Source organism: Neovison vison, chromosome 6, assembly GCF_020171115.1.
Source record: "Neovison vison isolate M4711 chromosome 6, ASM_NN_V1, whole genome shotgun sequence".
NCBI classification, from domain to species: domain Eukaryota; kingdom Metazoa; phylum Chordata; class Mammalia; order Carnivora; family Mustelidae; genus Neogale; species Neogale vison.
Genome location: NC_058096.1, coordinates 190,797,122 through 190,809,441, shown reverse-complemented (window position 1 = coordinate 190,809,441; position 12,320 = coordinate 190,797,122). Strand labels below are relative to the sequence as shown.

Sequence of the window (12,320 nt, the reverse complement as noted above, 5' to 3'; positions counted from 1 at the left end):
GTGGCACCTTGAAGGTGCAGAATCAAACTGTCACCTCAGAGTCAGAGGCCAGAATTCTCAAAATTGCTACCATTCATTCTGGAAGGCAAGACCCAACCGTCACTACTTTGCACACAGTAATCAAATTTTTTCTCTGCAAACCCCTACAAAGAATCCTGATATGATTAATAACCATCTATCCTGCAGCTTTTTTTTTTTATCAAAGGGAATAACTTAAGCTAAATTAATTACAATCTGAAGTGCCAATGTATGGTTAATGGCTAAAATCAAAATCATCTAAATGGTGAAGCCACATCCAAAATTAAGCCAAATTACCCTCCATATTAATATTGAAAAACAATGCCTATCTGTGCCATCAACACACTTCGAAACATCTTTATCATCTAGAAGGATTTCTCAATAATCAAACTATACTGGGAAGAAAACCCAAAGGAATATCCAGCCGTAGCAAGTAATATCTCCTGGAAACCAATTAATTATTCAGCATTGCCTATCCGCCTTAGAAACTCAGAGATACCTGGTGCCTTTGCAATGGAAACACTTGGCGCTCCTCCAGTGTGGAGAGGAACACTGACTCACTACCAGGGCACGCCTGTCACACTCAGAAGGGATACTCAAAGAGGATCAGATCAGCAACATTCAGGAGCCCAGCTGAGGAAGCCCCGGCCAGATCACATTTCTACCAGCTGTGAATTTTTCTCCCTAAAGGCCATGGCCAAAGGCCAACGTTGCAACAGACCTCAACCCGAGGCACAAGTAGAAGACAGGGGTAAGGAAGAGAACGGAGTCCCAGTCAAAACTGAAACCACCAGAATGTTAAACAGTAATCATTGTGACAAGCGGCAGCAGCCGTAGTCCCAATAAAAGGGCAAACATGCCCAGAGCTGATGGCAAGTTCTCAACAGAGGATACTTTGGTTAAATGTGATTTCGAAAAACAAAACCTTAGGAAAACATTGCATTCAGGAATTCTGCATCTGGGAAGCACTTCCAGGAAAGTCATTAATCATGTGGGCAAAGATACAGCTGTGAGGATGTTCATCATGGAGTTGTTTAACAATGTGAAAACCTGGAAAAAATCAAGACAACTGGAAATAAGAAAAAAGCTATATTAATAATGTCATACAATGAGATACTAAGCATACCTTTAAAATGACAGTGTAAAATCATGTGCATTTGTTTTATGGTTTTTGGCTTTTTTGGGACAAGGCAACATGTTCATGATTTATTAGGAACTAGAAATTCAAGTAGTAAAGTGTATATACCTCAATATAAATTTTAGCTTTAGCCATACATATACAACATATCTGGAATAACATACCCCAAAAGAATAATATTGGGTACATTTGATTGATGAGGTTACAAGCAATTGTAGGGGGAAAGGTCTGTCCATTCAAATATTTCTGTAATAAACATGTATCACTCTTGCTTTAGAAAATTAACAAAAGGCATTTAAGCACTTCCCCAACATTCTACTCCATGAACCACTCTTAAAGGCATATGGTCTTCAGGAAAAACAAATATTTGCTCCCTATGTCTAAATATTTAATTCAAGATATAGCCATAAATTGGGGCACCTGGGTGGCTCAGTGGGTTAAAGCCTCTGCCTTCAGCTCAGGTCATGATCCCAGAGTCCTGGGATCAAGCCCCGCATAGGGCTCTCTGCTCAGCAGGGAGCCTGCTTCCTCCTTTCTCTCTGCCTGTCTCTCTGCCTGCTTGTGATCTCTGTCAAATAAATAAATAAAATCTTAAAAAAAAAAAAAAAGATATAGCCATAAATAGCTCTTTCTCTCTGTAGAATACCTAAGAATAAATGCTCGGGATAAGATGACCGTCTTTCAGAAACAGAAATTGCATTCACACTGTGAAATCCACAGCAAGAGAATCCAGCTCCATGAAATCAGCCATCAGAGGTAGGAAGTCCACAGTTATGCAGCTCCATTTCCTCTCCATAATTCTTACTGATAACATGCAACTTTATGGTCATTCGTCTGAAGAAATGGGCGTACCATGAAATATAAACAGATCACATGGAATCTGAACAGGAACACAGAAGAATGTCAACCTCAGGTGAAAAGAAGATGTGTTCAGCAGTGCTGATGGACAGTGGAAATAAGACCCATGCCCAAAACTACCATCCCGTTTGACATGTCTGGGTTAAAATCTCTTACAGACAATAGCAGAGGAATAAAATGAAGAAGGCTGGAAACAGAAGGAACAATTACGAGCTCTCCTCATTTTCTCTGCTGGAAAATTAATTTATAGCAAGGACCTTGGCATCAATGTTAATTCTGCATACATACACCAAAGACCCCACAGAGATTTTTAATATAATTTCTAATATACTTCAGCTAACTTGCTTACATTTTGAATTAGACTTGCAAAGGGGGATTAAAGTGAAAACGGATTAAGGAATGCAAATTAAAACAAACTCTCCATGATGCATTAATTTTTCCAGATACCAAAGAAGTCTTCGTCAAGTCCAAAATGAGTGTGCTAAAATGGCCTTATATCCATGGAAATCCACATCTTGTTTCCAAAGAAAACAGGAAAGGAATGTTTATCACATATCTTGGAGTTAATCACTTGTACACTTAGATCAAAGAGAATAATTAAAGTTCAAAGAAGAATTTCAGGTCAGTTTTCACATTATTATGTGCCCCATGATTACAATCACCTGAACCAAGAATAAAATGAGCTTTCCATCTGAATGGGAAATTTTGCTTTGCATGTCTTTGGGACAAGTGATAGGCAGTACATACCCATTCATTATACCTTGGATATTACTGCAAAGACACATGCATTTCTTACTTTAATCTTTCATATGTCAGGCTTCTTTGAATTCATTAACTCTTTAAATCAAACCAAACAGGACGTGAAAGGTGTAACTCAAACATCACTAACCAACCTTCAAAATAACTTCTCACTCACCATGATGAGCATAATGGGTAAGAGCTTGACAGAGAACACAGGGTTGTAACTGGGAAGAAGTAATGAAGGTGTAGATGAAAATAAAATGAGGCATGTATCAGTTCTCTAGTATCAGACTAGACATAGGGCTCAGCATACAATAGGCACTCAATAAATACTTACTAAAGTATATTGGACACAATTCCTTTCCTGTACCTGGCTGTCCAACACCATGCATGTAAATGCTCACCACAATATGACTAGGTTCCAACGAAGCTGGAGTTGAGATGGGAGGCAGTAAATAAGAGATGCAACAAACGAGCATAAAATCCAACTGTGGAGAACCCCCCTGGGTTCCCTGGCAAATACCCTGCCCCCCACATACACACACACTTACCTAGCCTCTCCCCAATCTACTAGTGAAAACAGACACACTCCCAACAGCCATAGTTGCATGGAACTCCACGGCACTGGTCACAGTTCATTGATCCGGGCCCTTATGAACCAATCATAGTTCTTTCTCCCTGAAACTTACAACAAGAACTAAGAGATTCCAACCTCAGCCTGCCGGAGGATGCTGAGAGATGTGGGTAGCCGGTCTCTGTTCCGGAAGGCAGAACAGTCTATTTTAAGAGAAGAACGAAGGAAGAGCACATTCGTGGGGGAAGGAAAGACACCTACAGGAAAACCTGACAACGTTCCAAGTCTTGAGTCCCAGGGTGTTTCTAAGGCTTGACAATATCCCTTACCTTGGGTACTCTCAGGTACCCTTCAAATATACACCTTCTTACTTTTGCTCATGAGCTTTGTACGACTCACAATTCAAATCTTACACAAAAGATCTGTAACCAAAATAATCAACAGACAAGAAAGGAAAAGGTGAGGCCACAGACCGCAAAGGGCAAGTAAGGCAGGGCGGGCCTTGCAGAGATGAAGAGTGGCACAGGGAGGGCCAGCTCGGAGACGGGGGCGCGGAGAGCCGGCGCATGAATTACAGTTCTGTTCAGCCTCTGTGGAGTGGAGAGAGAAGCACAGTGACTAAATTAGCTCGAGATATCAGCGTTGTTTTCACAGTGTTTTAGTATCTGTGAATACCACATTCTTTTCCTTTCTTGTACAGGCTTGTTTGAAACTCTGGCAAAATGCGGCACAGGGGAAGCAATTGAAAGTTGGCTGAGATGAAGTTCTGTGATTTCAATTAAAAACATTCTCTCCCTCGCTGCTTGCCACCGCTGTGGAAAAGAAAGAACGGCTACAGCAAGAGGTTTTTTTTTCCTATTGAAAAATATTTCTGTTGAGCATCAGAATGGTGCAAATCATTTATCTACACACACAAATAACTTCTGTTCAAGCTATACCAGGGCTCTGGTCCAATCCCCAGTTTCTGGGAAAACAGCAAATTTTGTATAGACTAATTCTACTGTTCTCATTTCCCAACCGACCTCCGCGAATTTGCATTTATGTATCCAAGAATGCCTAAAAATTCCCACAAATGCCTGCTATCCCACAGAGTTCCAATAATTATCGCTTTTACCAGTACATGCTCTTTCTGCTTCAGAAGATACCCACCAGGTCTTCAAATTCATTATTATTAAAAAGCACCATTTTCACCATACAGAAAGAATTACCAAGACTATTCTTCCCAAAAGGACAACACACTTTGTCATTTTTCCCCATGATACTAAACACTAAAGAACACAATGACAAAACCTCTTGTGAGAGCTCTCTAATGGGGATTAATGATAACTTTTAATACAGCATCACGGAGCAAAAGGATCTAGATTTGCTTCTGCTTCCCTGAACAATCCTGCAGGTTGGTATGTGAGTCCTGTGCCAACAGAAGGAAGGCAAACAAGCAAAAGTGAAGGAGAGAGAATTATCTTGCATCTCTGAGCCTTGCTTGTCTTTGCAGAGAACTTGGTCTCTGGACACCACTGCTACCTCCAGAGTCTCTACCCACGAGAGAAGCCACAGGCTGCCACCCATCTAACTGGAAGTCCAGCTTCAAGGAGTAGAGTAAAAGCAAAAGGTCAAGATGGCTCCTTCACAATGAAATTCCAAGCCATACAAGAAGACAGAGCCCACAGAGGCTCTTGAATATGTACCGGTTAACCCCCAAAGGGAGACATTCACTCCTACAAGAAGCTCCCATGGTCCTGCTGGAGGCTGAAGCAGTAGGGCTGATTGTTCGCTGTGAAGAAACACAGCTTGGGCTCTCTTACCTGTACCAGCCTGCGGCTCCCTCCCCCAATTTGGGAGAGTCTAACAGGGCTCTCCCAGCGCCTCTGCAAATGGGGCGGGGCTGCTTGAGTTTGCTGCAAGCACCAGAGTGCTGAAAGGAAAACTACGCAGGCTCCCCACCAGGGAGATGCTTTGGGCAGGAATGCAACCTTCATCTCCAGCTAGAGAGTTAGGACCAGACCAGCAGCACTGACCTTCCAACATTGCTATTAACCACAGGAAACATAAGAGAAAATTAAAATTGCCCTAAGGAGCTTTAAGAGAATCAGAAATTAAAGATCAAAGGAAGAGAACAAAAGGGGCCATGGGTATCTGGAGATGGCTGGCATAAGGCCACACAGTCAATTGGGTTAAAAAAAAAAAAATTATGTTTATCCACATTTAGCAAGTGATCCTTGCCTTGAAGTCTTAACATGATGCAGGAACAGTGAACAAAGAGACCCGGGTTTGCATGCCCACGATGCCATTGCCTAGTTGGGCGTGACCTTGGGCAAGTCATTTCTTCTCTCCAGAGTGCAGTTTCCACATCTCCAAAACAGGGATAATAATAGTTCCTCACCTCACAGGTCAGAGTGAGCATTAAATCCCTAGCCCCCAGAAAGGACTCAAAAAATGTCATTATCAAGTGTCCTACAACCAAGAGAGTCAGCACACACAAATATACACCCTTTCCCCAGAGATCAGTTCCCCTAAACAAGAAGAAAGAAGGTATTTCCTGGAAGACTTTTGTTTTTATTCCTTTGTCAGCTGCTTTGCTTTAATCAAAGTTCCTAAGTGCTTTTTATAAATGGCCCAATTTTCAATTTGCCTAAAACCGAGCACAGAATATAATTTTAAATTCCTTGAGACCATGGAGATCTTGTAAACCAGACAGGAACACACTTCACCTTCGGGGAAGTCATTGGGATTATACAACTTTTTGATTTGGCTCTTACCTTCCCAACTAATACCAGACAGAGCAGCAACATTGCACGTGGGTGGCTGCTGGCACCACAAAATATGAAAGATGGGCCCACGTGGCTGGCACTACCTTATTTTCTATTTTGCCTGCTTGACCCAAAATCACAGTCTCAGGTCTAGGAGGGGGTGATTAGGCCACCTAATCTCAAGGCCCTTCTCACCTACAACATCTCCAAAGGGTTATTCGACCTGTGAAATGTCAACAAGGGTGATGGGAAGCTCACTGCCTATTCAAAACCCCAAAACAGCTTGCCCTTGGAATAAAATCCAAACCCCTTTAGCATGGCCTTCAGGGCTTTGTGGTCTGGCCCTGAATGCCCCTCCCAGTCTAACTCCCACCACTGTCCATGAGCACACCCCCATCCAACTAGGACTGTGTTTCTACGATTCCTCAGCCCAGAATGTCCTGGCTCTGTTATCGCCATCTCTACCTCCATCTCCTTCTCCTGGTCTTCGTCTCCTGCCCATTCAGTCCATAACCTGATTTACAGGCACTCACCCCACCCCTACCAGACCAGAAGCTCAGCGAGGACAGAGCCAGGAGCTGATCCCCACGTACAGAAAGCACCTGGCACATGCGAAGGGGGAACAAGCAGAAAGGCGGTGACCGCCTCCCCTTCGGACAACATCTTGACACAAAGTTTGAGCAGGTAAAAGGAGACAGAAGGGCCTCATCATGGACACTTCCCCAAATTCTGTGGAAACCGAGTATTTACAAACAGCTCAACAAAATGTCAGGGGCTCCACACAGGGGACATCAACCTTAACCCAACATTACTATAAGCATAGGGGTTTTAAAAAACACGTCAAAAAGAGAAAAAATTCCTGATGTGTGGTATGATCCCCAGCATGGACGTTTCTTTAAAAACTCTTCCAGGTCAGTGTCTTCTGCAACCAGGGCTGGAAAGTACGGCTTTAGAGCAGCACTCCTCAGACCATTTGTGGGGAAGCATCAGGGGTCTATTTCCAAAAGTATCAAAATACAAATAAAAAATAAATTACTAGAAAAATAAAGAGAAAAACGCATGCAAAATACAAGCCTCAAATTTTGTTTTATTATGAAACATGAGAGAGGTACAACTGCTCTGTGAATTATTCCATTTCTAAAGGCTTACCCTCAATTTCTGTGTTTATACCCATCATGCATGGGGAACCAAAACAGTTTGCACTCCAGCATGGGTCTATGTTGGACATTCAGGGTATCAGTGCCCAGAGGGTACAGCAAAAGGACAAAAGGTAGTCTAATAACTTAGTTGGAGGACCTCACACCATTCAAATTATACTATTCAGCAGTCAACAGTTACAAATCCAAACAAGGGAGCATGTCACAAAGATCAGGACAGACTTGTCATCTAACAGATTATGTGCAGCTTCTGGGCACAAGGAAAGCGTTCTCTCAGTGTTTAAAGAATGTTGAAATAATTCGACTTCTGGGATGTTTTATGCACAATTAAAATATCCCCTTTTCAAAACTATAACCTTGCTTTTGTCCACTTGGGTTTTTTTTTTTTTAACGTGTCTATATCTGAACACATGTTTTTTATTACTTAATAATGTTGACATGTGTCGTTATTCTTCCCGAAAATACACTGTTATCGTGACGCACATGTTGAAAATAATAGCATCTAACAGTAAAGAGAATGCATTATTTGCAGTAGGTCTAAACTAGGAAGGGGAGACACTTTGCATACAAGTAATTCAAGGAGGGAAGGGATCCAGATGGGTCAGAAGAGCAGGTAAACGCTTCAGGTAGAAAGAATCACTAGGGTTGGACTTAAGGGACGTTAGGGTTAGACAGGGAGATTAGGACAAGGAAGGATTTCAGCACAAAAATGGCCAATTGTAGTAAAGGGTCCATTCATTCCTGCCTTTTTTTTTTTTAAAGATTTTATTATTTATTTATTGGGGTGGGGGGAGCTGACTTCCCACTGAGCAGGGAGCCCCACATGGGGCTCGATTCCAGGATTCCAAGATCATGATCCAAGTAGAAGGCAGACGCTTAACTGACTGAACCACCCAGATGCCCCCATTTCTGCCTTTCGTGTCCGCCAAAGTCAATGCTTCCACTACCCTCTCAAGGGAAATACCAAACACAAAGAAAAGAAAATATGATCCTAAGCCAAAGTCCACAGTCTTCCAAGTAAGCTTTTATAAAGAACTTGATAATATTCTTCTGTACCTGAAGCATGGTGAAAAAAATGAGATTCCCCTATTGTCTCCAGCATGGATGCATAAATTCAGTGAGAATACTCTTGCCTCAAAGAAAAAAGAAGGAAAAGAAAGAAACCACTGGAAGAAGCTCTTCTCGGTGAAAGTTTAGGATTTTAAAAAAGAAATAGCTTGATTACAAAAATAAAATTAGTTCTGCTCTACTGCCTTAATTAGATTTTTCAAGTTGCTAAGAATATTACTTCTTAGCTCCCTTTGGTTGTAAATATGGAGCGATATGTAACATTATACAAAATAAACATTTTATATATGTCATTCCCATCAGATATATCCCATATCCCCTTCAGATAACACTAGCGGTTGGGTATCACCATCTTTTTATAGACTGGGTTCTAATGAGGTAACATTACTGATCCCAAGTCCTATAGGTTGTCAGTGACAAAACTCAGGCTCAAACTCAAGTCTCCAGTGCCAAGTCCTTTGAAGGTTACCACTTACACAACGTGCTTTCACTCCTGCTTCCTCTCCAGCCTGTAACGGCTCAGCCAGTCAAGCTTTGGCTATTGAAATAGAAGCATATTTGAAAAAAAGAGGACCCATTAAAAGCAAAAGCAGCTATTATTTTTAAATCTAGACTATTCTGCTCCTTGGAAATGGCCCTTAAAAAGGCTTGACATCTTTCAGGCTGAACTTGAGAGTTCCTGCGACATCATGTCCCGCAGCCCTGAATCTTCATATGGAATCACCATTAATCATCCTTCGCATAACTTCACTCCGATGGCCTTTGAGCCGGTTTCAAGCTCTTCCTTTTCCACCCCAATTACATTCTTCAAACCTCCGGGACTTTTTGAGCCTTATTCCCACTTCGAGGTCTTGACGTTTGCCAATCCTCTGCAGCAAACACTGGCTCCCTGATACCCACATGCCTGGCTTGACCCTGTATTTGTGTCTAAACTCAAACCTCACCTCCTCCAGGGAGCCTGCCGCATGTTCTCCCACCCCCTCCCCCGCTCTGGGCTTCCCCTGTTTTACTTTTTGGCCAGCACTCATCACTCTCTGACACTCTTACTCATCCGACAGCAAACCCCACACGAGCAGAGCTCAAAAAGACAAAAAGAATCCAAATTAACCCAGAAAGAATGAGCCAGATGCCACACATATCATCAACACACACACCCTGAGGGAAAGTTCCTGGTAAATAAATTCAAACTAATGAGACTAAATATTGACTGTTTGGCTAGCTCACACACAGCACATAGTACGAAACTCTCAGACATGGAATAAGGAGAATGTCCACCAAACAGAACACCAACGTCTTCCTCCTGCTATTTAATGCTCTTCCCTCTGCCAATCTCGTCCATGATGATCCTTAATGTTTCTACAACGAACAAATTTTTTTAAAGATTATTTATTTATTTATTTGACAGAGAAAGAGAGAGAGAACAAGTAGGCAGAGAGGCAGGCAGAGGCAGAGGGAGAAGCAGGCTCCCTGCTGAGCAGGGAGCCCAACATGGGACTCAATCCCAGGACCCTGGGATCATGACCTGAGCTAAAGGCAGCGGCCCAACCAACTGAGCCACCCAGGTGCCCCCAATGAACAAATTTTTAACTGTAGCTATAAATTATCTCCTGTACCGCTCGCTCATTCCCTCTTGGAATCAGCTAGTTTCTAAAAATCACCTAAGGAAAAGCTGATAATGAAGCTGTCCAACAGAAAATAGATTATGACTCCGTAGCCAGGAAAGCTGGGATCAGTCTTTCCAACAGACCCGTCCGGGCCACGTTCCAATGGCCTTATCATGGCAAGATTCTCTCGGTCATGAACCGTAAAAACCATCATGGGTCCCTCATTTCCCCTGCAGCCCAGTGGGGCTAGAACTCAGAAGCCGGCTCATTCCAAGCATGTTATGCTGATGCAGAACACTTTGTTAATAAAAGTGGTAAGTGTATGGTTTAAAAATATAGAGGATGACTTCCAGCTATGATAAAAGAGCCCATTCCTTTTATAATGCCAACCCCCTGTACGACTGGGAATCAAGTTAAAGTGTGACTATTTCCAAGGAGAGTATATGAATTCTTATTACGGGATCCTTTCTTCTCACAATGTCTCCCCTCCTGAGAATCCCTTCAAACTGCATTCCCAAGTATAAAATCTCTCTTCCTGCACAGACACCATCAATGAAGGGCCTGTGTCAGAATTACTTCCTAAGACCCACTGCTTCTCAAAGTAGGTGCTGTCAGCTTTATTTCAGGGATTTGGGGATCCCTAGCAAGATAAGCAAAACCAGATTATATCTACACAATTCTGGCTCATAACTTTATGTCTGTGTTTGGCTACAATTACTCGGAATAACTTAATATAGAAAGCATTATTATTAAGTAGTCTTTGCTATTAAACTAAAGACTTAACAGAGTAGCTTTGCTAAGAGATAGATGTAACTGGGAACAGCCAATTTGGAGAGACTTTTTACCCCCATGAAAAGAATATGCCAGTTATTTCAAAGCAGTACATAGAAAATGACAATAAATACTGTGTATTGTCAATACACAATTTCCCAAATGCATATTCCAAGGAAAAGCAAACATCCTTGAAAATAAATCAGAGAAAAAACAATCAAGGATGTCACCTTGAGTGTGTCTTTTTTAATATACTTGTGTCTTTTCTAATATACTAGTCAAAGGGGTTGCTTGGCAGTCCAATGCCAAAAACTAATACAATCAGGGACATGGAGGTGTGAGGTGGCTCAAAAATGATAAAAACTAATCTAAGAGTCACTAGTCCTTTTTAAATTTACTTATTTAGAATATCTTGCTATAAAAGCCAGAAGTAACCCTCAACCTCCACCAAAATCCTATAGTGGCTTCCCAGGACCCTTAGGACATCATCTCAAACTATTCTCCCAACTTACTTCCCAGCATCCTCCTGACACAAAGGTCTTGATCTAGTCAACTCTCTGTTTATCATCCAACCAACACTAGTGATGGATTTTTACCTCCAGGCTTCTCATACATAGTGGACTTTGGCCATCCACATCTATTTCCCCTGCTCTCGGAAGGAGCACTCCGGATTTGTTGAAGGAAAGCGCTCCTTCTCTACTGGCTAAAATTTATTGGTCCCACCAGTCAACGTGCTCCGTGTGGGCATTTTCTCCAAACTGAGCCATCTGTCTGTGGGATTTGGGGTGTTTTGTTGTTGTTCTGTTCTGTTTTGTCTTGTTTTGTTTTTTAAATAATCTCTCTGTCCAGCATAGAGCTCAAGCTCACGTCCCGGAGATCAAGAGCCGCACGCTGTTCTGATGGAATCAGCCAGGCACCCCGACACTGGGCCATTTGGGCCTGTCTTCACAGAATGTGAATCTTGAGAAGAAAAAGACTGAACATGGTTGATTCATCCTCCAAGAGGCATTCAACAAAGGTAGTTCATCAGTTACCCTCCAGCCAGCAGTCCCGGAGCTGCCCAGTATCTGCCCTTCTGATCCCTTTTTTCAGGTGTCCCTCAGATTCTGTAAGTGAATCCATGTCCCTATGCTTTGTTTTTAATAAATTTACTTCCAACTTAAGTAGATTCAGGGTAGATTTTCTGCTACTTGCAACCTAAATATCACATGCTCACTGAGGTCATTCTTGTACCCTGGTACGAGACCCTCATAATCACCACCCCAACACCATGACCCTCTCTCCTCAAAGCTTTCCTAAGTCCTATCATAGACTCTTGTTTTTCATTGGCCATGCTTCTCCTATTGAAATTTAAAATCGGGGGCGCCTGGGTGGCTCAGTGGGTTAAGCCGCTGCCTTCGGCTCAGGTCATGATCTCAGGGTCCTGGGATCGAGTCCCGCATCGGGTTCTCTGCTCTGTGGGGACCCTGCTTCCTCCTCTCTCTCTGCCTGCCTCTCTGCCTACTTGTGATCTCTCTCTGTCAAATAAATAAATAAAATCTTTAAAAAAAAAAAAAAAAGTACCTGTGTGATCCAGACTGCACACTGGTATTTAAAAAAAGAAAGAAAGAAAGAAATATAAAATCATAATGCTATAGCCCACAG

General features: G+C 42.3%; 1 protein-coding gene across 14 annotated transcripts in view; it reads right to left on the bottom strand.

The window, feature by feature from the left end:
• Positions 1–12,320, bottom strand: part of MAGI1 (membrane associated guanylate kinase, WW and PDZ domain containing 1) — a 639,776-nt gene that overhangs the window by 507,655 nt on the left and 119,801 nt on the right. The gene's annotated exons all lie outside the window — the stretch shown is intronic.